Source organism: Schistocerca americana, chromosome 4 (genome assembly GCF_021461395.2).
Source record: "Schistocerca americana isolate TAMUIC-IGC-003095 chromosome 4, iqSchAmer2.1, whole genome shotgun sequence".
In the NCBI taxonomy this organism is placed as follows: Eukaryota; Metazoa; Arthropoda; class Insecta; order Orthoptera; family Acrididae; genus Schistocerca; species Schistocerca americana.
In genome coordinates, this window is record NC_060122.1 from 275,239,818 (window position 1) to 275,258,232 (window position 18,415).

The window sequence follows — 18,415 nt, forward strand, 5'->3', positions numbered from 1 at the left end:
AACGCTTGGGCATCATTAGCCAATACCCACAGCGCGGCGTTGAAACGCGAAATTACGTGAAACTGGCTCTGTTACAGACAAACCGAAAGCTGTATGATCGATAATGGCTGCAGATGCTGTTCTGGCATCGTTAGCGGGAGTGCAGAGCGCGGTACTGACCGCACTGACGGGAAACTGGTGCCAGGAACGTGGCACACCTCGCTGTTGATGCTTGTGCTCGCATTCCTGTCAGTTAAAAGTCCACGAGGAATGGACAAAGCGAGTAACAACAACCTTATAACGTGCTGGCCCTTACATGTAATCAGCAGTATTTGCCTTGTTCTGTACAAAGTGCGTGATAGTTCGGGAATAAGTACAGCAGTGCTCAAAAGTAAGGCATCATTGTTTTCCTCGTGTAATTCTGTATCTGCTTGATAAATCACATGATCTCCTCTGCATTTGAAAATTACGAGTTGTTTCCACGATGGCGCCCCCAAAATTGCTGCTATGTTGGCAGCGTAGTCTCGTACTTTATTTTCAGTTTCTATTTATGCACCTGTTTTTGATTTAGAAGGGTGGTTGCGTATCTACGGACCAACCTGCAGAACAAAACTGTATGCCATCCATATTATAATTTAAATGAATATCGATAACATTGCTAAGATGCATATTATGTAATTTAATAATTTACGCCGTGTCTCGGAAACAGTGATCTCAGTTCTTATAATAAACTAGCCGATCTCTGGAAAGACTCTATTTCCCTGTACAACATCACGCGTCGTCTTTTTTAATAGGTGCTAATACTGTTTGTAAAGGCTATAAATGTTTTTGTAACTAAATTCCTTTTTCCCACTTTTAACCTAAAGTAAGGATCTTCGGTATTTTTGTTTATTAAAAGAATGAGAGTTCTTTAGGCTGTTTTTTGAGCGGACCGAGGACTCAAATGACGCAAATTAGTTGTATTTGTTAATTTCACGCTGTTTTACGAGATATATAAACAAGAACGAAAATTTACGATGTACAGTTTACTGTGAGGCTATATCCAACATTTGTGTTTTATCTTTTACGTTAGAACGCATCATACACACTGAAATGTTTAAGGTTTACTTACTTTTTTAATTTTGTAATTTTTAATTGTTTTTTTACTGATGGAAGAATCTCCTTTACACTATAGCAACGTAAAGCATATTGAGTGGGTTGTGCACGTGTTATGTGACTTACTGTACAATTTTTTCCTCACCACATACTTTGTATATCATTCGTATCACTGTTGTCAAACTGCACCTTGTGACACCAGCGACTTCTGGGGTCCATTAAGTTTTGAAGTTATTTGTCCTATCTTTGATGGTATTCTTGGTAATGTTACACTTCCGAAATTTGTGTTTTGTCGCCTCTGTTTCCTGTTCCAACTTAGGTCTTAAGATGATCTGCAGATTAGATCGAAACCGATACCCGTTAATAAAAGAAGTTGTGGTCCAGACGGTGTTTCTCATTTGTTGGAAATTTGAGTATTAACTGCAAACAAAAAAAAAGGCGGTGGATGATATGGTTCTTTGTTATCATTTCAGGATTCAGCACACTAAAAACTACGATAATAAGCCACTTTCAGATAGAGCCCATTATCAGTGAGAAAGTATATCACTAATCAGCAGTGAAACGGTTTTTCAAAATGTGACTCGGGACCGAGTTCGAGTCTCGGTCTGGCACACAGTTTTAATCTGCGAGGAAGTTTCTTTACAAAATGTGTTTACTTTAGTCTCTGACCTCGCGTAAAAATACCAGAAAACCTCTGCGCTCAGGTTTCCCTTTGTGGCTTCGCATTGTAGATGCCTATATTTACTATGATCGCCGCTACTAAGGATGGGAGTTTCGGTGCTGCTTCTGCGAGGATGAATCTGCGGTGTTTTTTTTTTTTTTTGTTTTTTTTTTTTGTTTTGTTTTTTGCACCACGTAGTTTCGAGCCTCTGCCGTGTGGTCGGGGAGACTGCCTCTGCAGCATTTCCACCTTGACTAAGAATGAGAGCGCAATAAACTGTTACTTGGTGGAGAAAGTGAACTAATCAGTAATGTGTAAACCAAAAACAGTAATGTGGCTCTGGTTTCTGTTTCATTCGTGGGGACCTAACGTAGAAAAAACAGTGACTGATATAAGAAACTTGAGGATCGCGCAGCTGAGATTTGTTGCAGCCTTCCGTGGTTCCTGAAGCGTGTCTCGCACTTAGAGTATGTGTTAATGGTTTTAGCGATGTCCATTTTTGCGCTGCGTCCCTCGTGTCTCGGAAGCCTCTAAATTTCTGGACGAATCGATGGGACGGTTAACTTCTAAGGCATCGCTGCTTGCATATTCCTCGCTCAGTCATACCAGAGACGGTGCACCGTCGGCTGTTTATACACCAGAGTGAAACTCAGAAGGTTACTTTTACCCGCCATAGTGTTCTATTTTACCCTGGATTGTATTCCAGCATGGTATTTTAAACTGTTGCTATTATCTCCGTAATGATTTTTCGAAGTGTCTGTTACAGTGTTTTATATAAGGCTATAAAGAAATACGAATTGTTGGTAAATGGTTTTGATGCTATCTGAAGGCCGCAACGGTAATTAACAAAGTTTCTTCCGCGCCCTACATTACACTCAGACTACTACAGCGTTCCAACGGCATTGCAGCGCCGAATGTAAGTGTCCAGCCTACATGCTAAGCCAGATCACTACGCTTGTGTGTCTAGAACAGGGTTTTCCAAACTGTGTTCCTCGGAAAAGTAGTGTTCCGTAGGAAATGAATAAGTGCTCCGTGAAAAACAGTTAATAACACGGCGATTCTTCCCAGATATTTTAACGATACTAATTATTTTTTACAATTTTATTGTCATTTCTGTGTTGTTAGTTATGGCTTAGAATTGAAGTAATCACTGAATAAAACAAGATTTTTCTCATTCTTAAAAATTTTGTTGACTTTCAGAATAAACAAGGTGTTTTATCAAAGTATCAGTAGTCTAAGTGTTCCGTCAGAGGAAAAGTTTGGGAAGCCCTTGTCTAGGAGGTGGTGTCTCACGTAGTTATCTGCTAGCCATGTCTGTAGACTGTATACGTCACCTAATTACTAACTAAATGGCACACTTTAGTCAAGTGTTCTGTTTCTTAAATTATGTTTTTCAGTTTGTTGATTCATCAACTTTAGCTATGCTTCATGTTCTCTTTATGAACATTCCTTGACACCGACTTTAATACAGCAGAACCAAAGAAAATCTTGACATAACCAGATTGTAGTTCAAAAACTGCTTATAGAAATTATCGGAATGATTTTAAGAAAGAACGCTAATGTACAGATTTTTTTAATCTGTTGGACAACTACCTGAAAAACATACATAAGCCAGCCGGCCGCGGTGACCGTGCGGTTCTAGGCGCTTCAGTCCTGAACCGCGCTGCTGCTACGGCCGCAGGGTCGAATCCTGCCTCGGGCATGGATGTGTGTGATATCCTTAGGGTAGTTAGGTTTAAGTAGTTCTAAGTTCTAGGGTACTGATGACCCCAGATGTTAAGTCCCATAGTACTCAGAGCCATTTGAACCGCTTTTTTCGTACATACATCGATCTAGCTGCCCACATGGCTTTCATATAGCGAGTGAACAGAAAACTCCTATGGCTGGTTCTTCAAGAAAATGTATGTCCGAAACATATAAAAACTGTTGTGGACTGACAAGACAGCCAGTCCACAGTGACGGGTAACCGAAAGGCACGCCTTTAAACTCACGCAGGCTGGCGTGAGGTCTGAAACAGGATACGTAATGAATGCTATAAAGAAAAGTACGTAACTGCTGGAATACTTAACTTTAATCCACAATTGGTGAACATTGGTCTTGTTACTGTACATGCTTCATTAGGTACATAGCAAAGGATAAATGGCGCCTTGCTAGGTCGTAGCAATTGACTTAGCTGAAGGCTATGCTAACTATCGTCTCGGCAATTGAGAGCGTAATTCTCAGTGAACCATGGCTAGCAACGTCGGCTGTACAACTGGGGCGAGTGCCAGTACGTCTCTCTAGACCTGCCGTGTGGCGGCGCTCGGTCTGCAATTACTGGCAGTGGCGACACGCGGGTCCGTCGTATACTAGCGGACCGCGGCCGATTTAAAAGCTACCAGCTAGCAAGTGTGGTGTCTGGCGGTGACACCACAAAAACAACAATAGAGCTTCGTACAACAGTACCAAATTAGTAACTCATCTGCCAAAATCAAGTGCTGAACAAATAATTATGAACGAAGATACGCGTCAGTGATGCAGGTTTTTAACATATGTCTAGGTGCTTTCTCCGAAGGTTGGAAAAACTGTTGGGATACAAGAGAATAAAAACTGAGCTTAGCAGATCATTATTGATGCTTGTTTTTGCTGATGGTCTTTCAGTTGTAGACCATACAGAACACAGGTTTCTGTTCGCTATTCATAACCTGGATCAAATCTGCTCAGACTACAATTTTAAGACGTCAATAAATAAATAAATAAATAAGTAAATAAAGAAACAGCACTCGTAGGAAATTACCTACATAAGTAAAAAATTGCTAATAAGCAAGTCGAGACAAGGTCCTCATTTTAGCTGTTTGTGCTGCGATGCCAGTTATATCTAAGCCATGGATAAACAGATGCTTTGTGCGGTACAATTAAACGCAGTCTGAAGAATAGAAACTCAACTCATATTTTATAATATATGGTTGCACTAGTACTTCTTTATGGAAGTGAGACATGGCTAATAACCATCCAGGACGACAACCTTATAGAGGCAGCAGAGATCAATTAGTTTGATCAGATAAATGATTACTGGACAAGAGAAGCAACACTAGTCAGAGAAGAGCTTACGGTTCTTAGTATCAGTGATGAAAATAAAAGATCGCAGAAGGAAGTAGCAGGAGGAATTAACAGGATGGAAAATAGCAGAGCACCAAAAATAGTTCACAAGCCAATAGTCGAAGCAGTGTTGGAAGAAATGAAAGACGCGCTAAGGCTGGTAGCCAGAACGGGGTCATTTGATCTACAATTCCTTGAAAGGGAAGAAGAAGAAGACACTGCTTACATTCATTTCTTCGTGATTCTTCGTTGAAAAATTATAAAAACACGAATTAAATTAATGTTTGTGTGGTCTATTTCTGAGCGGGGTGCTCCATTGTTTAAGGTATAGTCTTCGTCGTCAAGACGACGTGACCATTCTGACTTTTATTTTCCACTGCTTTGCTAGATCACTCACTTTGAATGCTTCAACATGACATCATCCTAAATAAAAAGTAACCGGTTCACGATAACCTAGATACTAAGATGACGTTAAACTTTACATTATCCTTTCATTTAAGTATTTCTTCCAAACCAACTATTATTTTAACGATAGTTTACGTATTTAGAAAATAATCCACAGTACCTTTTCGGAAGTTGGAATTGTCGCTTGTCCTTGCACTTCTCCTCTCCATTATAAGGTAATTTACACTATCAATAATTCAAGTGACGTTTTAATGGTAGATTCTTCCTTAAAAAGTTACACTCAATTGTTGAGTTGTGATTTTTCCAAGCTTCAGCTTTGTATTGGAGCTTACGATATGAACTTCCTGGTGTTACTGTTATTTTAAAATAGATCCAAGCAACGTATTGCGGAAAATTCGAGTGCCAACGACTAACAGGATTTCATTGAATGAAAATTTGTTGCAAAACTGTAATAAACTGAGTGCTTTTCGAATCTAAAATTGCATTATTCATAGTGTTAGGGATATAGATGTAATATTTTTATTGAAGACTGAGGACAGTGAACTGAAGTACATTATAGCAATATTTACTTCATTTGCAGACTAATAATTGTAGCCATCCGGAGTAGTATGTTTTTAGGTTGGGTAGTACCTCAAAGCACTTGCTTATTTTCCCCAGAGCAGCAGATCAGGCGTTGAAGTGTGGACGGAAAACGGATAATCTATACTGACACTCGTAATCTACTTCGTGGTGCAGTTGCGACCAAGATGGAAACATCTGGTTTAAATAACGTAGCGTGTGTGCTGGAAGACTGTTAGACGCAGAAAAAGAACCACTAACATCCTGAAGTGGGTACATATTAAACCACCAGTGATCACAATATCTGCACTTATATCGCTAGCATCCTGGGTAACGAACCTTTAGACTTTGATCAGTATTGTTTACTGAATGTTCTCAATTAACGATCCCTTGGTCTGCAGTGGTTCGTTAGACCTGTTACGACGATCACCTTACTGCGGTACACAATTTTCACAGTTGTTGTAAAGAACATGTCTGCGATGTTACGTACTGTACAGCATTCTTTTTTTTGAAAGTCTTTGTTATTTGTTGCTGTTGTGAGGTTACGCCTTCCGATGAAGGAGCATCAGGACAACTGTGTTGTCAACAGTGCAAGACCATGAGTGCATGGAAATGCGTTATTTACAAATACAACAGGTATTCCGTACTACATACATGGCATGTACAGGGTGAACCATAACTATACCATATATAACAATATATACAATATATACTATACCATATATAACAAACTTTCACAGTTGATAGTGTGGACCAAAACAAGAAAAAATGCCTGGTAGACATACGCTCTAAAACACGTACGCTAAGAGCTATAAGCATTCGTTCACCTTCTTCCATATTTTTGGAGGAGTTGGTATGGGTCAAGACAAGAAAAATCTGTCCAGTAAACATTGTCTCTAAAGTGCTCACTATAGAGCTATACAAACTTGGTCATCTTCGTTACTGTAAAGCACATCTCTTCTGCTGAATAAGTGCTCACACCTCTTAAGGTAAGCGTTTTAGAGACCATATTTATCATATATTTTTCTTGTTTTCGTCCATATTATCTCTTTTCAAAATACGGAAAGCAAAGACATTGCAGTGGAAGAGATGTGCTTCGCAATATTGGAGATGAACAAGTGCTCGTAGCTCTCACAGTACGCATTTTAGGCCTATGTGTACTTGGGATGACCAACTCTCCCGTATTTCTCGGGATCTCCCGTATTTAGAGACATTTTTTCATAATCTCCCGGCTCCCGTACTTTCAGGCTCAGTGGCCGTTTATCTCCCGTTTTTAACTTCATTTTTCTTAACATGTACCGGTATGTAAAATTATTTTTCAATCATTTAAATTTTGCACGCACTGTCAGGATTCGTTCGTAGACAGCAGAGACAACTGATTCTACACTCCTGGAAATGGAAAAAAGAACACATTGACACCGGTGTGTCAGACCAACCATACTTGCTCCGGACACTGCGAGAGGGCTGTACAAGCAATGATCACACGCACGGCACAGCGGACACACCAGGAACCGCGGTGTCGGCCGTCGAATGGCGCTAGCTGCGCAGCATTTGTGCACCGCCGCCGTCAGTGTCAGCCAGTTTGCCGTGGCATACGGAGCTCCATCGCAGTCTTTAACACTGGTAGCATGCCGCGACAGCGTGGACGTGAACCGTATGTGCAGTTGACGGACTTTGAGCGAGGGCATATAGTGGGCATGCGGGAGGCCGGGTGGACGTACCGCCGAATTGCTCAACACGTGGGGCGTGAGGTCTCCACAGTACATCGATGTTGTCGCCAGTGGTCGGCGGAAGGTGCACGTGCCCGTCGACCTGGGACCGGACCGCAGCGACGCACGGATGCACGCCAAGACCGTAGGATCCTACGCAGTGCCGTAGGGGACCGCATCGCCACTTCCCAGCAAATTAGGGACACTGTTGCTCCTGGGGTATCGGCGAGGACCATTCGCAACCGTCTCCATGAAGCTGGGCTACGGTCCCGCACACCGTTAGGCCGTCTTCCGCTCACGCCCCAACATCGTGCAGCCCGCCTCCAGTGGTGTCGCGACAGGCGTGAATGGAGGGACGAATGGAGACGTGTCGTCTTCAGCGATGAGAGTCGCTTCTGCCTTGGTGCCAATGATGGTCGTATGCGTGTTTGGCGCCGTGCAGGTGAGCGCCACAATCAGGACTGCATACGACTGAGGCACACAGGACCAACACCCGGCATCATGGTGTGGGGAGCGATCTCCTACACTGGCCGTACACCACTGGTGATCGTCGAGGGGACACTGAATAGTGCACGGTACATCCAAACCGTCATCGAACCCATCGTTCTACCATTCCTAGACCGGCAAGGGAACTTGGTGTTCCAACAGGACAATGCACGTCCGCATGTATCCCGTGCCACCCAACGTGCTCTAGAAGGTGTAAGTCAACTACCCTGGCCAGCAAGATCTCCGGATCTGTCCCCCATTGAGCATGTTTGGGACTGGATGAAGCGTCGTCTCACTCGGTCTGCACGTCCAGCACGAACGCTGGTCCAACTGAGGCGCCAGGTGGAAATGGCATGGCAAGCCGTTCCACAGGACTACATCCAGCATCTCTACGATCGTCTCCATGGGAGAATAGCCGCCTGCATTGCTGCGAAAGGTGGATATACACTGTACTAGTGCCGACATTGTACATGCTCTGTTGCCTGTGTCTATATGCCTGTGGTTCTGTCAGTGTGATCATGTGATGTATCTGACCCCAGGAATGTGTCAATAAAGTTTCCCTTTCCTGGGACAATGAATTCACGGTGTTCTTATTTCAATTTCCAGGAGTGTATATCGACCTTCGACCATAGATGTCGACATTATGTCTATCGAATATCTTTGGAATGATCGAACGACGCTTGGCGGTTAGATGTGACTGTTTCTGTGCCAGTGCTTACGGTGAATCGTCGTTAACTTGTTCAAGATTTTATGATGGGCAGCGAAGACGAAGCTAAAACGCCACCAAAAAAGAAAACGAGGTAGTAAATTTGATAATACTTCAAAGAGTTTAATCCCACTATGTCTAGAAAGGGAACTGACATTCAATGACGTGCATGAAGTTGTAGAATATCTTAAGCTGGATTGTATTAATTAAGATGAATTATATGAGGAGTTTTGTGGTTCTAATGATGCAATTAAATGTGCTGTCTCTTTAGATGGTAATGTTAGCCAGAAATGGATACAGGTCTTTACAACTTTGAAATCAAATAATTTTAATTTTGAAAACTTGGGTAAGCTGGTGTGTTTTGTTATGAGTATACCAGGAAGTAATGCTCACACTGTGAGAGTATTTTCTCTTATGAATAATAAGTGGACTAATGTAAGGAACAGAAGTAGCACAAACTTAATCAAATCTGAACTACAAGTTGCCATGAATTTTCCTTATTCCTGTAGTGAATTCTTTGAATTCGCTAAAAATGATGTAAAACTACTGACTGAGGCAAAATCTGTTGCAAAATATGTATAAGTAATTGTGATGTCCACCCCATGAACCATGGACCTTGACGTTGGTGGGGAGGCTTACGTGCCTCAATGATACAGATGGCCGTACCGTAGGTGCAACCACAACGGAGGGGTATCTGTTGAGGGGCCAGACAAACGTGTGATTCCTGAAGAGGGCAGCAGCCTTTTCAGTAGTTGCAGGGCAACAGTCTGGATGATTGACTGAGCTGGCCTTGTAACAATAACCAAAACGGCATTGTTGTGCTGGTACTGCGAACGGCTGAAAGCAAGGGGAAACTACAGCCGTAATTTTTCCCGAGTGCATGCAGCTTTACTGTATGTGCATGGAGAGCTGCATCAAACCAGTCTCAGGACTGAAGACCACAACAACAACAACAATTGTGATGTGTAAATAAATAGTCTACTTTTACAAATACTGCTTTGTTTTTTGGCGAAATTTTGCCGTGCTATTAATCTCCCTTATTTTTTGTCAAGGATATAAGAATCTCCCTTATTTTCATTTAGAAAAGTTGGTCACCCTATGTGTACTAGACATTTTTTCCTTGTTTTGGTCTATATTCTGAAAGTTTGACGGTGGCGTTCTGATCACCGGATATAATACTGTCACAAAACCGAACTCTGGTAACAAAAGAAACAAAACACTCCGTAACGTGCTACTCTTGGCAGTGGCGCCTTGCATCAAATCAGTTCCCGCCAAAAAAGCCAGATCAGGCATTCGAAGATTGTTGCAGGAGCTCTGGGACTCACCGTCGTATAAAACCTCGTGCTGCTCGCTGGTGAAACCTTTCAGAAAATACTCCGAAAACTGGACTGTTCATAGGACATACAAACAGTAAATATGAGCTTCTCGCCGGGCCGAGAAGGCTCGAGTGATATCACCCGCCGCCGTGTCATCCTCTGCCTTTCGGCAGCGTGCGGATGCGGTACGGAGGACCACGTGATCAGCACACCGCTCTTCTGGCCGTTTCGCGAACTTTCCAAACCGCGGAACCGCCTCTACTCGGTCAGGTAGCTCCGCGATTCGCATCACCAAGCTGTCTGCATCCCGTACCAGCCCTCACACCAAGGAAGAATCGTTAGCAGTATCGGTAATCGAACCGGGGTCCTCCACACGGCAGCCATCATCTACTCTGACCACTGTGCTATGGAGGCGGACACGAACAACAAATACCTATAGTTAAATTTTCTAACAAAAATAATTTCTTAACCCAAAGTGATAAATGAAAAATAAATACTTGAATGAAATAACAATAAAACCCAGAATCTTTCTGAACTTGTACATGGGTTGGACAAAAATATGGAACCACCGCGAGAAATGCGTGTTCGAATATAAATACAGATGCTAGACAAGCCTGCAGGTTGCTCTGTTGTATTTGTCCACCAACGGCAACTGTCTCATGTACTCAATACGTTGCATGTAGTTGTGAGTGCGTTATATCAAAGCTAAGTGAATTCGAACATGGGCAAATTGTTGGTGCTCGTATGAAGAGTTCTTCCGTAACCAAAGTAGTCGAAGTGTTTGGCTTTTCAAGAAACACCATATCGAAGATTTGTACCAAATAAAAGGAAAGCGAAATAAAAAAAAAAAAACACGAAAGGAGCTCCATATGCACGTGATACCGAAACCATAAAATCTGCACTATGGAGCAGTAGAAGGATGCCATGTGGTTGGATGAGTCTTGATTCACATTGTTTCCAAATAGACGAACTTACCTGCCAAGAGTGAAATATGTCAACGTGGTGATTTGGGCTGCCATATCGTAATATTCCATGGTCCCCTTGGTTATTTTACAAGTTTGCGTTACTGCCAAGGATTGTGTGACCATTTTGGTTGACCAGGTCCATCCCATGGTACAATAGTAGTTCCCCATTGGCGATTATGTGTTTCAAGAAGACGGGCCTCCTGTCCACGTATCTCGGATAGTCCAGGGTGGGTGTAGTGGGCACAAGGATGAACTGTCGCGTCTCCCTTGCCCACCATGCTCACCATTTCTCAGTCTCATTAAGACTTTGTGGTCTGCTTTCGAGTAAAGGAGGCGTGATCGGTATCCATCATCGTAACTGAACGTGCCATTGTTTAAAAAAGAGGATGATATAATATATCCTTGAAAACCATACATAACTCCGCCGTTTGTAATTGAACTTTACATTAATATTTGAAAGGGAAGTATAAGGAATCGTGTTAATGAACTGACTGGATCTGTTTTACCTACTGGTTTGGCTTGTGGCATACTACAAGCCTTTCTGGTTGACAACTTTTGGGAAGATTGCATAATATGTGTCCTAAGTTTATCTGTCCAGTGAAGGTGAATGTCAGTGGTGCGCGTTTAACATGGCATCCTATGTTGTGGTGGAGTTGGTGGTTGGTGCTGGTGGTGGTGGTGGTGGTGATGGTGTGAGAAGGGGAGAGGTGGACCACCAAAGAGCATGTCGAGTTTATCCTAAGGAGTGATCACTATGTATAATGTGTAAGTAGGCTGTTTAGGTTCTTATATTGGTATCGCCACCGCCACTTAGCGCTCTGTATGAAAATCACTGACTGTGCTGCGTGCAGTCTGTGGCTGGGTGGCATTGTTGGAATCTGCTATTGTAGTGTTGGGCAGTTGGCTGTTAACAGCGCGTAGCGTTGCGCAGTTGGAGGTGAGCCGCCAGCAGTGGTGGATGTGGGGAGAGAGATGGGGGAATTTTGAGAGCGGACGATCTGGACGTGTATCATTAAGAAAGAGTAAATTTGTAATATTGGATATCATGGACGGATATATATATATTATGAATTTTGAACACTATTAAGGTAAATACATTGTTTGTTCTCTATGAAAATCTTTCTTTTGTTAACTATGCCTATCAGTAGTTAGTGCCTTCAGTAGTTTGAATCTTTTATTTATCTGGCAGTAGTGGCACTCGCTGTATTGAGTAGTTCGAGTAACGAAGATTTTTGTGAGATAAGTGATTTGTGAAACGTATAGATTAATTTAGTCAGGGCCATTCTCTTGTAGGGATTATTGAAAGTCAGATTGCGCTGCGCTAAAAAATATTGTGTGTCAGTTTAAGCACAGTCATGTATAATTTTTCTAAGGGAACGTTTCAAATGTTGAACACCAGGAGATACTGCAGAACTGCAGAGAGGTTTAGAGTTAAACCTAGGATTTATGCTCGAAGTTTGATGGTAAGGAATTTTATGCCATCACCTTTAGTACTTTTGGGGTCACGTAGTTTATTTATTCATTAGGAGGATTCGAACCGGCTACCTCTACGTACAAGTCCACCTCCGTAGCTGAGTGGTCAGCTCGGCTGACTCCCATGAGAAGGACCCGGCTTCGATTCCCAGTACTGCCAGGGATGTTTCCTTGGTGAGAGGACTGATACAGGGTGCACTCAGCCTCGTGAGGCTAACTGAGGTATTACTCGGCCTGTCAGTAACTGTTCCAAGGTTAGCCAGCACCGTAGCTGAGCATGTTCTGTAGTAAACAAAAAAAAATTCTGAGTCAATGGTTCAACGATGAACTTCAACGGGTGCCTCGGGACCTCCGCCACAAAAAAATTGCCACGAACAATAACGAACGAAATGAGATTAAAAAAAATGAAGGTTAAGAAATACAACGACCGGGAGAGCGGGTGCTGATCGCATACTCCTCCATATTGCATCCGATGACGCCACTGGCAGAGGACGACACGGTGGTTGGTCGGGCACGATTGGCCCTCTAGTGCCAAAACGCGGAAATTAATTTTTTTTACCTCTGTATATAAAAAGAAACATCAGCTACTCTTCCTTTTATCCTACTCAACCACAGTTTTTATCTATATTTTTAAACTACGTGTTTTCGTAATTTAACTAAGAACATCAAAATACTATCAGCTTTCTAAATGCTGGTAAAAACCTCTTTCATATGAATCCAAATACAATAATTATTAACATACAGAAGAATACTTAAGATTAGACAGATAGATCACATAACTAATGAGGAGGTACTGAACAGAATTGGGGAGAAGAGGAATCTGTGGCATGACTTGACTAGAAGAAGGGATCGGTTGGTAGGACAAGTTCTGAGGCATCAACGGATCACCAGGGCAGCGTGGAGGATAAATTCGCAGAGGGAGACCAAGAAATGAATACACTAAGCAAATTCAGAAGGATGTGGGTTGCAGTAGATACTTGGAGGTGAAGAAGCTTGCACAGGACAGAGTAGCATGGAGAGCTGCATCAAACCAGTCTCTGGACTGAAGACCCCGACAACAAGAACAACAATTATTAACATCGTTACTTTTAAAACAATAACTTTGTTGATGTAAATACTTTTAATTTCGTTGACTTTAAACCACAGAACTGCTTTTGAATATCAGTGTGATTCGGGCTGGAGACATAAATTGCAGTTTAATAATACACAACACGATGATATGTTTACTGATGCACTCACTCAGGCACGTTATTGAAGGTACTGATAACACACAAATCACTGAAGCAATTTATTTTAGCAATAAATCGAAAATTCATTAATATGGCTCTTGAGAGAATCATCTTAGAACAACTTTTGCTATTTGTATTCAACAGTGACTTGAACGACAATAAATATGGGGAAAAATTCTCCTCTGATAATTGCATTACTGTATTCACAAACGAAATATTAGAACTCCTCGTCATGAACGCAAATGAATTCCTCATGGTTATTGACTGATATTTAATAAACTACCTATGAATGTAAGGAAAACAAATACTGCGAAGCAGCGGAAAAATGACCTTGTAGGAGGAAAAAAAAACGAATATGTTCCTCTTTAAAAGACTGACAGAAAAGTGGGGAACCTGCTGCTTCAAACCTCATTCTGTCTTCTTCACCAAAAATGTTGTCATGCGAACATATGCCCGCACTTGTAAAACAGAATGTTCTAAACTCTTTTACCCAGTCTCTTTGTAGTTACCCGTTCATGGCCAGCATCTCCCTCTCACTGCCACAGTCTATACATTATGTCTCTCTCCCACTGTGTACTTTCTCTCCCATTCGTTTACAGTGTATCCCACTGCAACTGTCTTCTCTCTCACTTACATTGTCTCCTTTTGTCTTTCTTTTCCACTCTCACTGTCTCCAGCATACTTCAGAAGCTCAAAACTTCTGTCGGGTTCAACCTTTTTTCCCATTGACTCATGTTTCCCAAATTTCAGTCCAAAATGCACCCTCCATTGTACTTATATGTTTATGTTCGCCACTACTGTCTCACACTGATCATCAATATTTCCTCTCTCTTCGGCTCCCACTGCTACTGACTTCATCCATCTCTCTTTCACTGCCACTTTCTCTCTCCCACCATCACTGTCTCCTCTCTTTTCTCTCCCACCGACAGTGTCTCCTCTCTCCTCCACCATTACTTTCCCTCAGCTACTCTCTTTCAGCACCAAAAAAAATAACGCGAAACTTTCGCATACCAAAATTTTTGGCGAGGAAGGCAGCATGAGGATTGAGGTCGCTGGTTCCACACTTCCTTGTCAGAGTCTTTTGAAGAGGAAATATTCTTCTTTTTGTGCTCCAACAGGAGCATTTTTCCGTTGGTTCCCATCTTTTCTCCGCTGCAGCATAATGTGCTGCTTATATAAAACGAATTCAGTAGGTCAGTGAAGTTCTGAGTTTATTTATGTACTTCGACACATTTATATATTTTGACATATACGAGCAACAAATAAGTGCGCATAAAATAAACTTAATGCAGGTCAAGCGTTTCTTTCATCCAAATGCGAATCGCCGTTCGTTGCGTTGCGTTCGAATACAAAATTGAATCCTACGTTAAATAAAAATATTTAAAACCACCGCTTAAGAGTGAAAACAAAAGCATTTAAAGCGATACTACAAACGCAGCATAAAGCGACCACAAAACAGATGCTTTCTCTAGTTTAAAGCGAGCGCAAGGCTCCCATTCATCTCAAGTTCACTTTGCGCTACTTTACATAAAAATGCTCAGCATTTTTATGCTACACCTACAGTATGCCCAGAAATGCGGTGTTTGTATGTAAGTACAAAAACTTACGTAAATTTTTGTAAAGTTATCGAATAATTTCCAGGTGACAGCAGCCTAGGTGTGAAGTGGTAATTATACAGAGACAACGTGTCATGAAGTTTTATTAGTGAAAAATGCTGACTGAAAACATAGACTGCTGACCTCAGACTCCCTGCGGTGTGCCCAGGACCCTTGCCATATGTTCATTTTGTCAGTTAAAACTAAATTTACGCCTCAGGCCGGATATTACGTGCATATTTTACATGCATAAGTATGGTAACTTTGAAACACTGGATTTCGGTAACGGATAATAATAGCCAAAAAGTTTCAAGGTTCCATAAGGGCATCTTCAGAAAATACTGTAAACACATTGGCTTCCTGAGGTGGTCTTGTATTTCAACGCTTCAATTCGTGGGTCTTCGTTTACTATTCCTAAACCTTTTTTCAGACAGCCAGGATTCGTAATTCCTTCTAATATTAAAAATGCTGGGTCAACTGAAGAACGTGATACAACCCGTCGGCTTTCGCCACTGACGTCATAGTTTACTCATAGATATTAATGTCTCCCTTTAGATCCATAGATAGCCGCGCGGGATTAGCCGAGCGGTCTCGAGCGCTGCAGTCCTGGACTGTGCTGCTGGTCCCGGCGGAGGTTCGAGTCCTCCCTCGGGCATGGGTGTGTGTGTTTGTCCTTAGGTTAATTTAGGTTAAGTAGTGTGTAAGCTTAGGGACTGATGACCTTAGCAATTAAGTCCCATAAGATTTCACACACACAGATCCATAGATAATAAATGGGTTACCTTCTTTGGCGAGGCGTCATTATTTTAAATTGAAATAACTGAATATGTTTTAAAAGACAGTGCTAAACATTGTATACGATTTTTGTAGCTCGTATTAATTTAAATCAATTGCTCGTTCCAATCCATTCGCTACTTGTTTTATTGTTAAGAGTTTTAGATATTTTGGTAGAATTGTTTTTCGTTCTAGACAATTTTTTCTTTTTGATTTTCGTTTGTAGATACGGATTTACCTGTTCCTATGAATATGGAATACTTGAAGAGGAATTCGTCAACTGCAGTACGGAATAGAAATTTTACAGTTGTCGCACAGTTTTCCAGTCCATACTAGAACTATCAAAGGCGAAAAGACCGACATACGAAAAATTTATATCCTGACCTATATATGTCAACTGAAGTATAGGATACTGGTGCCAGCAAAGACGAAAAAAGCGACATATGTAATATTGTCATGCTGTACCTCAGTTGAACTAAGAAGGTAATTTCAGGTTCGTCAGTTGACCTATGTAGTTCAGCTGTATTTCGCGATACTAATCTTATGTATGTCGCTTTTTTCACCTGCGCTAGCACTTGTATCCTATTCTTCAATTGACCTATGTAGTTCAACTGAAGTACGGCATACAAATTTTACTGTCGTAGGTTTTCTCGCCGTCGCTCGTACTACTATGATAATTTTCACTCGATGCTATTAGTATCGAAGACGAAAAAGAATTGTGTCTCATACTTCAGTTGGTCTATATAGGTCAACTTAAGTAAAGGATACAAATATTTTCGCCTTCTCGTACTTCAACTGAGGTAGAGGATGTCAATGTTACGTACATTGATTTTTTCGTCTTCGCTAGCATTACTGTCCTATTCTCCAGTGAATCTATATAGGTCAGCAGTATTTTCATAGAACAATGTACGTCTTTTAATGCAGTTGAGAAGTCTTGACAAAAAGTGCAGCGAAAGGACGCTCATAATTATTGTCTTTTCGCAACAAGACTGATAAGCGTGAGGAGGAAGGCTGTCAACATAAGCAGATGAAATTACGTCTGCAGATTTGTTTTTCTCGTTTAGCAATTCCCGCTGGCTCTTTTTACGAAACGTTTAATTGATAACTGTGGTAACAGTCTTATCATTAGACTCCGCACGCTAACGACTCTCGAATCCCATTAAATACTACACAGTTTCATTTTTAAAATCCTCAGTTTTTTCTATATCTCAAAAGATACAGCCTTACAGCAAAATACTCTTTGTACATTAAGACTTCTTAGAAATCTTATTCCGATATCTTAAAGGTTATAAAACATTTTCAAGATTAACAATTTGGTTGACGAAACCTGCATATTTGTTTTCAGTATACCACTGGTTATTTTTCTGCTCTGGGAGACAACTTCTATCATATTCCTTTTGTTTCAAATGACAAAAAATGAAATGAAATGAAAAAAATGATCTTATGGCATTGTTGGCCGGGAGGCCCCATGCGGGGAAGTTCATCTAGCAATAAATGTCATTTGAAGTCCGCAGCTCGTGGTCTTGCGTTCTCGCTTCCTGCGCACGGGGTCCCGGTTTCGATTCCCGGCGGGATTTTCCCTACCTCGTGATGACTGGATGTTGTGTGTTCTTCATCATCATTGACTCGCAAGTCGCCGAAGTGGCGTCAACTAAAAAGGACTTGCAATACGCATGTGTAGTTTGGGCCTTAAAAGCGGCCCTGATTGCAGTCAACAGCCATTTGAACCAGCAGTATTGTTTCGCATATTCCTACACTTCTCCTCAACCTAAACTGATCTACCATGAAATGTATTTTCCGTGGCGAATATGGATCAGTTGCGAATATGGACAACCATCAGCTGTGTAATAGAATGACTACAATGAAAATTTGTGCTGAAACGGGACTTGAACCCGTATTTCCAGCTTATCTCGAGCGGTCGGTCACCTTACTTTTAGGCTACCCGAGCACGCTTCACGGCCAGATTCACATGTCGTCAACCATGTGTCTACAATCTGCATTCGAACATCCATGATGTATGTTCCCGTACAGGAGAGGCATTTTAATACAAAATAGGTTGCCCGGTGTCCGCGGATAAATATAATATTTCAGTGGCTGTTTTGTTCAGAATTACGATGCAATGTTCCTTCGGATTTCATAATGCTCGTTGCATACAATGTACACATTTCCTAACTTATTTATTGACATCTTGTTTCCTGGTCCTCTGTGAAAACTTTACAGCTACCTCTTAGTCAGTTGCTCTGTGACCGCCATTACGTGTCAACATATGGTCGTGCACTTGTTTCAAAACTTCATTCTTTAACACCACGGGAACCACCAAATATGATCTGCACTTTGTCATTCTGTATCACAAGCCACTGTGCATTAGGAACTGCAGCTGTGACCC

The 18,415-nt window shown here is 41.7% G+C and overlaps 1 protein-coding gene across 1 annotated transcript in view; it reads left to right on the forward strand.

Moving 5' to 3' along the window:
- Nucleotides 1-2,548: 2,548 nt before the first annotated feature.
- Nucleotides 2,549-18,415, forward strand: part of LOC124612754 (alpha/beta hydrolase domain-containing protein 17B) — a 181,730-nt gene continuing 165,863 nt past the window's right edge. Inside the window, exon 1 of the mRNA XM_047141146.1 lies at nucleotides 2,549-2,651. The gene's annotated coding sequence lies outside the window, so the exon portion shown is untranslated. The remainder of the gene's footprint in view (nucleotides 2,652-18,415) is intronic.